This window comes from Cyanistes caeruleus, chromosome 30 (genome assembly GCF_971803275.1).
Source record: "Cyanistes caeruleus chromosome 30, bCyaCae1.hap1.1, whole genome shotgun sequence".
Taxonomy (NCBI): domain Eukaryota; kingdom Metazoa; phylum Chordata; class Aves; order Passeriformes; family Paridae; genus Cyanistes; species Cyanistes caeruleus.
Window position 1 is genome coordinate 365113 of NC_141730.1, and position 15129 is coordinate 380241.

Here is a 15129-nt window from a genome sequence, read left to right on the forward strand (position 1 = left end):
ACCATTTTCTAGAAATTTTCCTTTATTTTCATTAATCCATTTATAATCAGAAGGTTGGTATTTTACAGGCTGCTTAGTTGATACTGCAGTAGGTATTAGAGCTGCCACAAGTGGTTCATTTCTTTTGGCAGTGATTCCAGCTTCAGAATCTGCAAATTTTTTGTTGCCTGCTTCCAGGAGGCTGTTACCTTTAGAGTGCCCTCAGCAATGTATAATTTCCACTTGCAATGGGAGTTCCACCGCCTCGGGGAGCCTGAGGATTTCAGCTGCATGTTTGACAATCTCCTTTGGTGAATGTAGTCAGGAGTCCCCTTTCCCTCCTTATGGCTCCGTGGACATAAACAATTCCATAAGCATATTTGGAATCAGAGCAAATAATATTTTTCTTTTCCATTGCCTTTTCTAATGCTCAAGTGAGGGTGTCCTGGTTTAGGGCAAATTTGGGAAGAAACCTCCAAATGCGGTCCCTCTTGCAAGCAAATGCAAGCGGCCCTTCCCCCAATTGGTTTGGGAAAAGATTTCTTTGGAGAAAAATGGACAAAATGTTTATTTAGCAGCCAAGTATTCACAAATATAAAAAATGAATAATATTAAACAATAAAACTTTTCACAGTTCTGAAGAGATGGTAAATTCAGAAAGTCCTTTTTGTGGAGTGTAACTCGGCTCACTCAGTCTCTTATCAGTCCCTCTGGTGCTGGAGTGCAGAGTCCCAGGCCCTGGTGGGCCACAGGCATGAGCTCCTGGTATTTCTCTGCGTTTTCAGTTCAGAGCAGGTTTAAACCATTCCAAGGAAAAGAAAAGCCACAGTCCAAGGGACTTCTCTGCCTCAGCTAGCTAAAAAAACTAACTAAAAGCAAAGGAGACCTGTCTCACTGTCCATTCATACTGCAGACAACACAGTCCAGGAGCAGGATGCAGGGGAGTGAGGGCAATTTCTGAAAACAAACTGCGTGCTTCCATTTTTCCTCTCTTTGCTCTCAGAACCAGTCTTAAACATGCGGAAATTAATATCCAGCGTCAACAGAACAGACGACTGGGGGCACAAGCATCATAAAGTCACCCCAGGACAGAGGGCTATTAGCTCAGCCTTTTGTGCTGAGGCTCCTGCTGGTCACGGGTTTGACTCGATTACCTCCAAGACTGTAGTCACAGTGTAGCCCACCCTTTGCACTCCCTGTCTCACAAAACTGCTGCCAACAGTGAACCACTTCATGGCACCTGGGAGCAGCTCCTCCTTTAGATCTGGGCAGCTGGAATACACAGCTCTGATGGTCTCTAGGCAGTCACGTACTACAGGTTCAGCTTCAGACCTTTCTTGCAGTAAAGAGGCAGGGTTAATAATATTGGTCACTTGAATTTCAGTATCATCAGATTCGGCCAGGACTGCTTGGTAGTTTTGGAACCTCGAGGAAGACAACCAATGGTTCCCTTTCTGTTCTAATACAGGTGGCACTGTGTGTGACACTAAGACAATCGTCTTTTGTCCTAGTGTAAACTTCTTTGCTTCTTCAATGTTTGTGATCACTGCTGCTGCTGCCCTAAGGCAGGCAGGCCAGCCTTTGGCCACAGTATCAAGTTTAGAAAAATAGGCTACTGCCCTTTTGTAAGGACGCAGGTGTTGTGCCAGAACTACTAAATCTATTCCCTGTCTCTCATGGGGGAATAACCAAAATTACTTCCTTCACACAGCCCCAAAGCAGGGACCCTCATGAGTTCAACGCTTCCATTTTTCAAAGGCCCTGTTTGCTTTGGGGTTCCATATCACGGCATTTTCAGAGATTTTCACCAATTCATATAAAGGTTTCTCGATCAATCCATAGCTGTACACCCACAGTTGGCACCAACCTGTCATTCCAAGGAAGAGTTCTCTTAAGGTTTGTGGTTGATGTGTCTGGCAAATTGCTTTCTTCTGGGCAATTCCCAAGGACCGTTGTCCTTCGGGGGCCTCATATTCGAGTTAGGTCACTTGTTGCTGTTCCAGCTGGGCTTTCTGCTGAGATCCTCAATAACCATTCAATCCAAGAACATTCAAACTGCCCATTCAAAACATTCTTTAGTACTTGCAGTGGCAATCAACAAATCATCTGCATACTGTGGGAGTGTTCCTTCCCCAGGCAGAGATTGCTATTGCTCTAATTCTTTAGCCAATTGATTCCTGTTATAAATGACTCAGACCATAAGCAGGAATGAGTAAATAAAATTTAGTTAGATCCTGTTCAAGTTACAAAGCAAAGTGGGGACAGGGCTGGGAGCATTGTGAGACTCTTCCTGCTCACCAGAGGCTCAGCCCACAGAATGGTGTCTCTACCTTTCATACACTCAAGGTTGTACCAGCTACATTAATATTCATAAGCAGTCCCTATATTTCCTCCCAGCACCTCCCGCAGTCAGTGGCTTTGCCCATATATGTATACTTGGCTCCTCCTAGGGTCCGTGGCCTCATCCCTAGAGGTAGATTTGGCTCCTCCCAAGGTCTGTCAGTCAGTCCTCTGTGCCTTTTGTCGGTGAAGCCCTTCTTGCATCTTGACTGGTGGTGAGCTGTTGGCCTGCCAAGCCTCCCAGCACCCAGTGTCCCCCACTCCCTGCACCTCTTGCCAGGGACAAGAGTACGCCCACCCTGACGTGTTTTGACAGCCCTGCCGGCCAGAGCTGCCAGGCAGTAACCACAGAAAGGAAGGGGAGGATTGAGGGGACAACGGAAAAGGGTTCAAAACCAAACTGGAACAACAAGAGTACCTGTCAAAAGACCTATAAATCTTAACAGAATTTCTTCCCAACATACTTAATAACTCCTCCTCATTTGTGTGAGTCAATCACTATACCTTATTCATTGCAATTCCCAAAAACTTTGGGAATTTTTTTGGACCCTTGAGGTAATACCCTCTATGTGTCCAGGTAATGTTGGTTTTTCCTGCCTGTGCTATGATTCTCCCATGTGAAAGCAAATGTATTTTGACTTTCTTCTGCAGATGGAAAACAGAAGAAAGCATCTTGAAGATCTATCACTGAAAACCCCTTCCAGCCCTTGAAGACATGATGGATGACATCAGCCTGGCAGTCGAAAGCCTGGGAATTCAGACATTGTGCTGCTGAGGGCAGGAGACCCCTCTCCGATCTCCACGTTCCAGAGGCTGCGAGATCAGCTCCGCAGGGCATGGAGATCATGACCTTGTCTGTTGGGCCTCGGCTGGCTGCGCTGCTGGAGCTCTGCAGAGCTGATCTGGCAGGCTCTGTCTGCTGGGGCCACATGAGCAGGCGAAGATTTCCCTTTTCTTCAAGATTGTTTGTTTCTTTTTGTTTTTCTTTAGTATATAAATATAGGATATATTATAGTAGACTCCCAGGAGCTTTCTTTTGCTGCCCATGGTGCACAGGGCATAGGGGAAGAGGGTGAAAATGGTGCTTGTGCTCAACAAGCTGCCCAGGCGTGCAGTGGTGCAGGGAAAATGGCCAGAAGCCCTTGGCCTTTGGCGGTTTTGCTGAAGACACAAGCCCTGTCCCAGCCAGGAAGCGCCATCTGTGTCCTCGTGCCCGTGTGGTGCTGGCTGGGCTGCTGAGGGCTCCCAGGTGCCTCTTGATGCAGCTCCTCTGGAGCTCCTGTGGGGCTGCGGCACTGCTGCCAGGCCACACCAGGGGAGACCCTGAGGGGATGGGGTGGTTGGAAGCCATGAAGGGATGAGGGACTGTGGTGGCCATGACAGGACAAGGCTGTGGGAAGGCACGAGGGGGACGTGTGGAGGCTGGAGGCTCCAAGGGGACAGGAAGCTCTTGAGGAGCTGGGGCAATAGGAAGCCCTGAGGAACTGGGTGTCAGAGGGATAAGCAGCCCCCGGACAGCTGCCTTGTTCCTGACACCCAGCAAGTCTGACGCTTCCCCAAAGTGTCTCCCAGACCTGCAGCAGAAGCCATCAAGGCTGGGCCTCACCAGGGTGACGGGGACACCCCGAGGTGCACAGGCTGGGCTGGCTGGGGACAGGGAGGGCAAGTCCCTCCTGCTGGAGTATGGCACAAGGTAGTGGGGAGTCAGATAACCTGGTATTTTACTCCCAAAATGTTCTTCCTTTCTCCTAAAATTTATCTCAGATTTTGTCACAAAATTATCTCAATGTGCTCTCTAGCTATTACCTGACTTTTCCTCAAATATAATTTTGTCTCTTCGAGGTCACCTCTAATTATCTGCCAAATGTCCACTAAATGTACTCCAGAGATTGCTTCCAATTTCATAATTCTCTCAGCCCAGTGATTACCTCAACTTTAACCCCCAAATGTTCATTCTGTGCCCTACAGGTGACACCAGATAATGCCAGCATTCCTCTGCTATGAAGTTCTCTCCCTCTGAGCCACTCCAGGTTTACCCCTCACAAACTGAAACACTCCCTAGTCCTGAGACAATCCTGCCCCATTCTCCTCTACGGGTAGCAGCGCTGGGCTGCCCCAGGGCACCTCCCACACCGCTTATGGAAGGCCGCCCAGTGCGTGGCCCGGAGGGGCGGACACAGCGGGCTCGAGTTCCCGCTCCGCGGCTGAGGGGAGCGGCGGGCCGGGGCCGCCCGCGCCTGGGCGGGAAACGCCCCCTGCGGCCGGGAGCGGCGGCGGCGGCGGCGGCGGCTGCGCAATGGGGATGCGCCCGCCCCTCCCGGGTCCCTCAGGGAGCGCCCACGTCCCCTCAGCGGCCCTCAGGTACCTTCAGCGACCAGCATGTGTGCGCAGCCAAACCCGGCATGCCCAACTCCCCCTCAAATGTGGCCCACGTTCCCTCAGTGACCCGGACATTCCCTGAGGGACTCAACAGACACCTGCCTCTGCTCAGTGACCCCCCCATGTCAACGTCAGTGCAATCCTGAGCACCTGCCCCCCTCAGTGACCCTCATGGCCCCAGAGTGGCATGCAGGGCACCTTCATGACACCTCAGCAACACACAGGGCATCCGTCTTCCCTCAGTGACTCATGAGGCACTTATGCCAGGAAAATTAGTCCACAGACACCAGAGGTTTATATCCAAAATAAAGACAGAGGCGTCTTGTTACTTTATTTGAATAAAGGGAAAGGCCATGGGGCATTCCCCTGGGGTCTCTCAAATTTTTAGAGGATGCAGCCTCCTTTTTTTCCTAATTTCCCAGCTGCATTTCCCACTCTCTTTACCCATTGGTGGAAGTATTTGAGAGGTACAGGCTTCCCAAATCGCCTAATAATGTATACCAAACCGCCCTTCTAATGTATACCCCCCCCCCCCCCCCCCTTTTCTTATCCTATGGATCTGGTGGTTCCACGCATTGCTTCTTCCATCTCTCAGTACCTAGCTTTACCCACAGTTTGTTTGTAAAGAGAAATCTCTCCCATTCCTTTCAACTGGATATCTATTCTGGGAACCTAGTATCAGCTCAGTGACCCGCATGTCCCCTTGACATCACTTGGGTTGAAACAGAGAAATTCAGAATCAGGAATCATTTATGAAATTGTCTTGTGTAAAAGAAGGGGCTACAAAACCCATGTGAAATGCTGACTGCTCCCATAATAGCAAGAAGAGAATAAAGACTACAGGATGATATAAGGAGCTGGAATACGTAAACAGGATGCAAGCATAAATGCGCCATAGGATGAGGGGTTCCTTGGATTCTTTTGGACCCCTAAGCCAGAAGAAATGGAAAGAGGGGGGTTCAAAAGAACTGAAGGGAGCATGCGCAAGAACACAAGGTGAAAAGTTCAGCTGAAGGAAAATTGCTGACTTCAGCCCCAAAGACCCCCAGAAGACCACCAGAGTGACCAACAAGGAACAGTGCACAGCTGCAAGTAGGCGTGGAACTAATTTTAATAGGAAGCGAGGAGAAAATGAATATGTGTTAGGTGTACTGTGTAACCTTAGTTTATAGAGAATAAAAAGGGAGAAACAAGTCTCAAAGGAGTGCATGCCTTTGGAGGAGATATCCCCCATGCAGCTCAGTGCTGATTAAGTTCATACCTCCTCTTATGACTACTCCGTGAGTTATAGAGTTCTTTCTATCCGCATATCATTTTGGCAAGCCAGGCAGGAGGATCTCTGTCTGGCCCTGGGAGCGGCTGAGGAGAAGATTCCCTGGTGTGCCCCCAGGACCTTCCTGGGAGAGACCCCCAACCTCGGATCACTCACCGCAGGGACAGACAACAACCTGCTGGCCTTGCGGATAAAGATATGAATTAAATATCAAGGAAGGGGCTGCTGATAAGCCGTATAGAGACGTCTGATGCACAGCACAGTCCCAGTGGGCCTGCAAGCACCTGGCCAGGAGGGGCCGGAGACAGAGAGAAAGGGATCGATCCTGGCCGATAGCGCAGCTGACTGAGGGGTTCTCGCTGAGCTGATGGAGCAGCCTGCTAGCGACTCTGGGGGTGAGTCGAGAGAACCCTTGTTTTGTGCGAATGCTAAGTCCGGACACGTTGAGTCACTGAGTGTGTTTGGTGTGTGAATGAGCGAGTGAGACACACCAGAGGTGCGGAGCGAGTGTGGAGCTCTGTCCGCGGTTCCGACCTCGGGCGACTGTGGCGGCCGGAGAAAAGCGAAGTGACTGGGGTCAGTGTGGAGCAAGCCCTAGTGTAAATGAGGAGTGTTGTGCTTGAGTGTGAAATGGTTAATATTTGTTTTAACCGTGGGTAGACGCCGGTATTGTTGCTTTAATAACCATCGGGGCATATGCTCCACATGCCAAGTGAAAACTCTGAGGTTTGTGTGTGGAAAGTCACATTGGGTGCCCACAAATTGGAATTGTGTGTGAGAAGAATACTGGGAAGAGACAGTGAAATTGTGTAAGGAAAACTTTGGATGGAAACGGGACAGGACAAGAAGGAGGAAATAATGGGCACTGGACAAAGTAAAGAAATCCCTAGAGTGAGTCCGCTAGGTTGTATTCTTGCACATTGGAAAGGTATTGCTGGATATTGTGGGGGAACTGAGAACAAGAGGGATTTATTTAATCAGGTTCTGTAAGGACTGGTGGCCACTATATAAATTGGCTGAGGGAGCGAGGTGGCCACCTAGTGGAACTTTGGACTATAACATGCTATTGCAACTGGTGCTCTTTCTCAGGAGGGAAGTGGACAGAGATATCATATGCTGACATGTTTTTCTCCCTTCGAAGTCACCCTGAATGGCAGAGGGACTGTGGGATCAGGGCTCCCTCTGACCCTCTGGCATTGGCCCTGGAGAAGGAAAATAAGACTAAGAGGGGAAAGCTTAAGTAGTGTTGTTCAGTGTGTAGCATAGGGCAAAGATGCACAAAATCAGATAAGGTTTACCAGACTGTGGCCCAAGAACAAGATCTGGCAGACGAGTTGCTTAAGCTTCCCCACATAAGACCAGAAAGGGATGAGGATGAGGATGTGGACTCAGGGGATGTAGACACCCCTCCGATTGCACACCGGACTAGACAACAGACACACATAATACAGGCACCTCTGCATGAGGCAGTGGCACCAGAGGGAGGAGTGGTATTGGTTAAAGTTCCCTTTTCCACAATCGATTTGGAGGCATGGGAAAAGTTGCTAAAAATTACTGCAGTGATCCAGGTAACACAGCTAAACGTCTGCAATATATAATAAAACAACACAATCCAGACTGGAGTGATATGCAATTATTATTGGATGCACTGACCAAGACAGAAAAACAATTAATTATAAAAACGGCAGGGGATCTGGCAGAAGATTATTATAAAACCCAACAACTGGATGTGAAAGATTATTTCCCACTCCAAAACCCACAGTGGGATCCAAACAGATTAACAGAATTGAAAAAAACTGGAAATGTATCAGGAGTGGATTGCAAAGGGGATGGAAAGAGCCATCCCCAAAACTATAAATTGGTCAGCCTTATTTGCAATGAAGCAGGGACCCTCTGAGTCACCATCCGAATTCCTTGAAAAATTAAGAGATGCCATGCATTGTCACACATCACTGGACCCTGGGTCTGAAGTAGGGATACAGCAGTTAGTTCATTTATTCCTGGGGCAGTCTACGGGTGACATAGTCGGGGGGCAGATGGGAGGAACTTAGAATCTTTGTTGGATGAGGCATGGAGAGTCTTTAATAACCAGGAAGAAGGATATAAACAAGGAATGATTTAGTTTGTAGCTGTTGTAAGTGAGGGAGGGAGAGGAAAACGTGGACAGGGATCACACAGACAAGGCCCAAGACCTGAGCAGAGACCAATGTGCAATCTGTAATAAATATGGTCACTAGAAAAATCAATGCCCAGAGTGGAAATGGGGTGGCTTTCAGGAAAAGGGAGCCCGGGAAAAAGGGAAAATGATTGCATATGTGAAAGAAGACTGAAGAGGACCAGTAGATCTCACCCCAGAAGATCCACTGGTTATAAAATTGAAACAGGGGGAAAAAGGGAAAGAGGTGGAATTTCTGGTTGACACATGGGCAACATATTCAGCCTTGAATAAGACTTTAGCACCTGTGGGGAAGGATTATGTTACAGTAATAGGAGCAACTGGTCAACCTGAAAAAGCATATTTTTGCAAGCCATTAAAGTATAAGCTTGGAAAGCAATGGGGCATTCATAAATTCCCATATCTGCCCAGCTCCCCGAGACACCTTTTGGGGAGAGACTTGTTAGAACAATTACAAGTAACTATAGAGGAATGGCAGGCTAGCAAAGGTCATGTTCCCATGCAGCAGTTAGCTGAGAAAGAATTAGACAATAGAGTACAGTTGGTGTGAGATGTTGCAAAGTCAGGAAGACCTTAGTGATAACTGTGAACTGAGAACAGGACGCTGTGATCAGAAGAATGTGAATTCAGCATAGATGAGTGATCACAGGAATGTGGAACTAGGTGGAGTTGACCTTTGTTGGGAAGGTAGAATTAGAAAGAAATTATAAATATGATTTTGTAGCCAGAAAGGCTAAGGAAGAAATACAAATGATAGCACGGTTTGAATAAGTCAAAGAAACCAACCGGGCTGGTATGCCAGAACACATTCTTTCCTGGAATAAAACCAAGCTGAGACCCCTCATCCCAGCCTTATAAGGAAAGGTCTGTAGGACCCTGAGATAACTAAAAATATGCAAAAATAGCGATTTCTATAGGTTGTACACAAATGTTACTATATTAGTATACTTAGAAAGATTGGTTAGTTAAGGAATAGAATATTCAAAGGTATAGGTTATATAAGTAGTGGTATAGAAGAGCTCGGTCTCTTTTTTTTGGGCTCTCTTTTTTGTCTTGCTTGCTTTTTTTTCGTCTCTCTTGCCCTCTCTATTGCCCTCTCTTGCCCTCTCTTGCTCTTTCTCTCTCTTTCTACCCCACGCCCTGAAATAAACTTCTAACACTTAACTCGATTATAGAGGTCTTTGCCGTGTCTCTGACCGTCCCCAGAAAGCGTCTCCTACAGACCTTAAATGAAAATATCCAATAATGAGCTTGCTTTTGCACTATGTATGAGCCTAATTATTGATGCTATATAAGTGGCTTTAGAGTTACCAATAAATGAGACTTGCTGATCATTCATATTGAGTGCTGCTTTTCTCCCGCCGAACTCATCAAATGGCGCCCGAACAACAGGGACTTTTGGGACCCTAGGGACCTTTGGGACTTTTGGAACCTTTGGGACCTTTGGAACCTTTGGGACCTTCAAAAGGAGTCGGCCAAGGGAGTTGGCGACAGGGGACGGGTCCTCTGCAGCAAGGACGGCAAAACGCAACAGCTGTGCTGTGTTCCAGGCAACTCACAGGAGAGTCCTGATCACACAGCAACGGTGCCGCGCCCCAGGAGGAGAGTCCTGGCCGTAACGTGCTGCCGAAACCTTGTAGGGGCTGCAACAGCGCTGACGGTAAGATGGAAAGCAAGCAGCATACGATTTATTTACCTGCTTTTTAGAAAAGTGACAGGTTAAAGATTTTGATTTGTGCAAGGAGCTTCCTGGACTTCTTGCTTATGGGTATGCTCAGGGTTGTTTTCAGAATCCCCATACAGTCCATGAATTAAGTGAGTGGTGAAAATTTGGAGATAAATTGTGGGAAGCTGTTTTTAATGATGATAAAACTGCTATAAAATTGGAAAAACTATGGTGGACAGTTCATAATGCTGTCTTGCAGTATCAGGCTGAACAGGCAGCTGCCACAAAGGCATCTGCAGCTATGTCAAAAAATAGATTATTAGAGGGAGTTAATGAGTGTCCATTGCCACCCGCCATGAATACAGTAATTTTGACTCCCCCCCGCACAGTCACTGACCCCTGCCGCAGCTGCTAATCCTTTTGTGCCATCTCCAATTCCTTCACCTACTAACCTTGATTCTGGAATGGAGCCTTCGGCACCGTTACCATCCTCCCCTATGGGAAATAAATCTGTCCCTGGGATAGGGCGTGAGTTAGGTGAGGCTATTGCACGGGAAAGAAAGGAGACATGGGCTGCGTTGGCACGGAATATTTTGCAAGAGGGAGATCAGGAAATAGCAGACACTGTATTGGAAGTAGCATGTCCCGTAACCTTTACACCGATTCAAGGATTAGTGCAAGCTGCATTTGACCAGATTAAAGAGCCAGGAGGTATTCCATCTTATATGGGTATTAAACAAGGGCAAGATGAGCCATTTGGAGCATTTATTGATAAAGCGGCTGCAGCTATAGAGCGGGCAGGTGCTCCTGAATATATGAGGGGAGCATTGTTAAAACAATGTGCATTACAAAATTGTAATCCAGCAACCAGGTCAGTTTTAAATTCCCTAAATGCTAACTGGACTATTGAAGAGGCATTAGAGAGGATGTCTAATTTACCAGTGAGCTCACAAGCAATGTTAGTCCAGGCAATTAAAGAACTAGGGCAAGGGTTAGAGAAGCAGGCTGCATCTGCTCGGAGTCAGGTTTTAGCAGCTCTTGCACCCCTACAAGCGGCTACAACCAACAATGGCAGGATTCCAGCCTCCCGATTCAAATGTTTTCGCTGTGGCAACCTTGGACATATTTGGAAGGAATGTTCCGTACCATTTGTTTTGTGCAGTCAGTGCTGGTCTAATACCCACACTGATAGTATTTGCCACCGGCGATCAGGAAAGGGGAAGGTCAGCACAAAAAGCCGCCATGCCACGCCACAAATAGCAGCTGCCAGAACATCAGTGCAACTTCCCTCCAGCCTGCCACAGCAGGGAGCCTGGGCCTGGACCTGGCAGCCTCAGTGACTGTGGATTTATTGACATCTCAGCCCTACAAGATTCCCACGGGAATTATTGGACCAGTGATAATAAATGGAAAAGCTATGGGTTCAATAGTGTTGGGACATTCATCTGCTTGTTTATTTTACCTGGAGTAATTGATGTGGACTATTCTGGTGAAATATATATCATTGCATATACACTGGCACCACCAGAATTGATAAAGGACAGTGAATTGCACAATTGGTGCCACTACCGCAATATACCCATCAATTGACACCATTGAAAAATCAATTACGGGGTACAGGTGGATTTGGTCCTACAAGAGGACAATGGAGCCAATGGGGGCACTACAACCTGGTTTGCCCAATCCTGCAATGTTGCCAAACGATTGGCCCTTGTTAATAATTGATTTAAAGGACTGTTTTTTCACTATCTCACTGCATGAACAGGATACTTGCAGGTTTGCTTTTACCTTGCCTTCATTAAATCGAGCAGAACCAGACAAGAGATTTGAATGGACAGTTTTACCACAGGGTATGTGTAATTCTCCTACCTTGTGCCAGCTTTATGTTAATAATGCTTTGCAACCACTGCGGGTTCAGTGGCCTACAACTATTATTTATCATTATATGGACGATATTCTTTTTGCTCAGTCACAACCTTTTGCAGATAAACAAGTTAAAGACATTCAAACACAACTACTTCAGAATGGACTGATTGTTGCACCTGAGAAAATACAGCAGTCATCCCCATGGAAATATCTTGGGTGGACTTTAACTGAGCAGTATGTTACCCCTCAGAAACTGTCATTAAACATGTCACTTCATACTGTTCATGATGCTCAGCGATTGCTTGGAGATTTACAATGGCTCAAACCTGTTGTGGGTATTCCTAATGAACTTTTAAAACCTTTACGAGCTTTCTTAAAAGGTACCAAACTTACAGCACCCATACAGGTCACCAGTGAACAACAAGAAGCTCTCAATAAAATAATGGACTGTATCCAGACAGGTGTTGTTCGTAGGCGAGATCCAGACTTGGACATTAATCTTACTATATGGTTTGGACCTCAACGTCTTATCAGTGCCTTAACACAGCAACAAAAGAAAACAGGGGAGATATGGGTATTAGAGTGGTTGTTGTGTGTTCACTGATGCTGGAAAGAAATCTCACACAGCTGCTGCTACATGGCAAGATTCACAAGGACAATGGAATCATCATATTATTCCAGCTCAAAAGGAGGACACATTACAAACTCTGGAATTAGTTGCTGTTGTTTGGGTTTTGGTGCAGTTTAAGGGTCGTGTTAATGTGGTAACTGATTCTTTATATGTTGCAGGAGTAAGTGAACGTATTGAAAATGCAGACATTAAGGAAGTAAAAAACCCTCGTTTATATGAACTGTTTTTGCAGTTTCAAAGAGCAGTAAAGTTGAGGACTGCTGCCTTTGCTATTATCCATCTTCCTAGCCACAAATGGGATGTGGGTTTAGGAGAAGGAAATGCTAGGGCAGACCAATTGGTTTCATTGTCACAAAATAGCCCTGTCCCACCACAGACATTAGCCAGAGAAGCTCATGCCATTTTTCACCAAAATGCAAAAGGTCTCCATTGGGAATTTCAGATACCTTTAGAGGAGGCTCAAAGCATGTCCTATTTGTAGTTTTCATAATCAAGGCAGTGGATTGGGTCTTGGGGTAAACCCTAGAGGATTACAGGTTAAAGACTTGTGGCAAATGGATGTTACTCATGCTACAGAGTTTGGGAGAGTTAAATATGTGCATGTCACCATCGATACTTATAGTCATTATATCTGGGCCACAGCTCAATCTGGTGAGAAAGCACGGAATGCTGAGCGACATTTAGTAAGTTGTTTTGCAGTCATGGGAGTTCCACGTTCTATTAAAACAGACAATGGACCTGCTTCTTGTAGTAGTAGAATTAAGCAGGTGATGCAATCATGGGGAATCAAACACATAACAGGGATTCCACATTCCCCCACGAGTCAGGCAATAGTAGAACGAGCAAATGGTACCTTAAAACAATATCTGAATAAATTTAGGGAGATCAAAGATCCACAAGAATGATTATTGCGTTGTTTATTTGTTTTAAATTTTCTGTGTATTTTTGGAAACAGTGATTTGCCTGCAGCAATATGTCATAGTACACCTGAAGCAGAGAAAACTCAAAGTCCAATATGAGTTCGCTATAAAGATCCAAAAACAGGACTGTGGGGAGGTCCTAGCAAGGTACTGTATTGGGGACGTGGTTATCTTTGTGTGTCTACCCCCACAGGGCCTGTCTGGGTGCCGAGCCGATGGACTAAACCTGCTGATCCCAGTGATTTACCTTCAGCTGATCCAGAAAATTTAGCAGATACTTCTCGCTCTCTACCATCAACATAGAGACGGACCTGATGAACTCTCACATGCAAATCTTGTGTACAGTACCAAATTGTGAATGTTATCCTTTTGTATGTTACTTTTGTAAAGTGTGTAAAGAAAAGTGGTGGATACATTCTAAGTGGGGTCCATCCCCAAGAGGCATTTGTACAGAGTGTTACAACTTTGAAAGAAATTTGACTGAGATTGCATTACAGGAAGGTGTGCAAACAGGACAATTTGAAAAAGGATCTGATAGATGGTGGGAGATTTTTGCTTTTGGGATAAATCCAGAAAATTATTGTTATCATCCTAATACCCCTTTACCATATATTATTGAAATAACCACAATACGTTGTTGCAAGACACTGACACAAGTCAAGTGTGATATTCCAGGGGTAAAAAATAAAAATTGGGAGTAATTCTTAAAACAGCAGTCTCGAGGAAAGGGGTCTTTCCCTGAAAGTTATCCCTGCTGCCGAGAAGATGGAACACCCCATGGTTCGAAGCAACCGAATCGATGGGCGAGGCAGAGGGGTAAAAGAAAAGGGAAGCAAGATCTAACATGGGATCCAGCCAAGATGCTGACTGAACTGCCACAATCCTTTTAAAGTCCTTAAAGGACTATCTCTGATCAAGTTGTGGTTTACCATGATAAAGGGAAATGAAGGGTTTTTGACTGACATGGATGAGAGACAAAATATGTGGGTAACATGGGCTAATCAAACTGGACAGGATAATTTTTGCCTTTCAATGGCTACCCCTTCAGATTCTTTTCGAACTTGTTTAGTGGGCGCACCTTTAGATGATTCACTCAATGCCACAATGTTTAAAAACTGGACAAGGAGTTGGAAAACACCCAAGGAAGCAAACAAAACATTATGTGAAATTCCATCAGGTAAATTCATGATCAATATCTGTGACACAGGTTTAATTCCAGCAAATCCCATTGGTGCTCAGAATTGGTACATTGCTACAGGTTTCAATGTTACTGGGTCAGAACCACAAGAGTTAAGAGTGTTAGGTTCAGCCCCTAGCAATTATTGTTTAACTTTTATCAATTGGGCTAGGAACAATCATGCGAAAAAGTCTCATGGGCCAAATAGTACAAATGTTTCTCCACAAAATTTGTTATATTCACAAAATAATGATGCATACTGTGGCAATTGGTCTTACAAAGTAAATTCTAGCAATACACCTCTACAATTACCACCTGGTATTTTTCTAATTAGTGAAGATCGTGCATGGCAAGGACTGCCAGCAAACATTTATAGAGGGCCTTGTTATTTTGGAAAATTGACATTATTTGCACCCACTATACAGCCATTATTAGGAGCCAATAGAACCAGGTTATGAACAAAGAGAAGTGTGTTTCAATTGGGGCCAGAATGCAAAGATAAGGTTGAACTTTGGGAACGTCCTACAGTGATTGTGTCATCTATTTTTACTGGAGTATCTAGTGCCCAAGCCTTAACACAGTTACGACGACTGGCATGTTGGACAGGAAAACAGTTTAATATTACATCAAAGGTTTTGTCTGATTTGCTTTTGGATATGAACAGTGTTAGGCATGCTGTATTGCAGAATAGAGCTGCTATTGATTTTTTGCTATTAGCACAA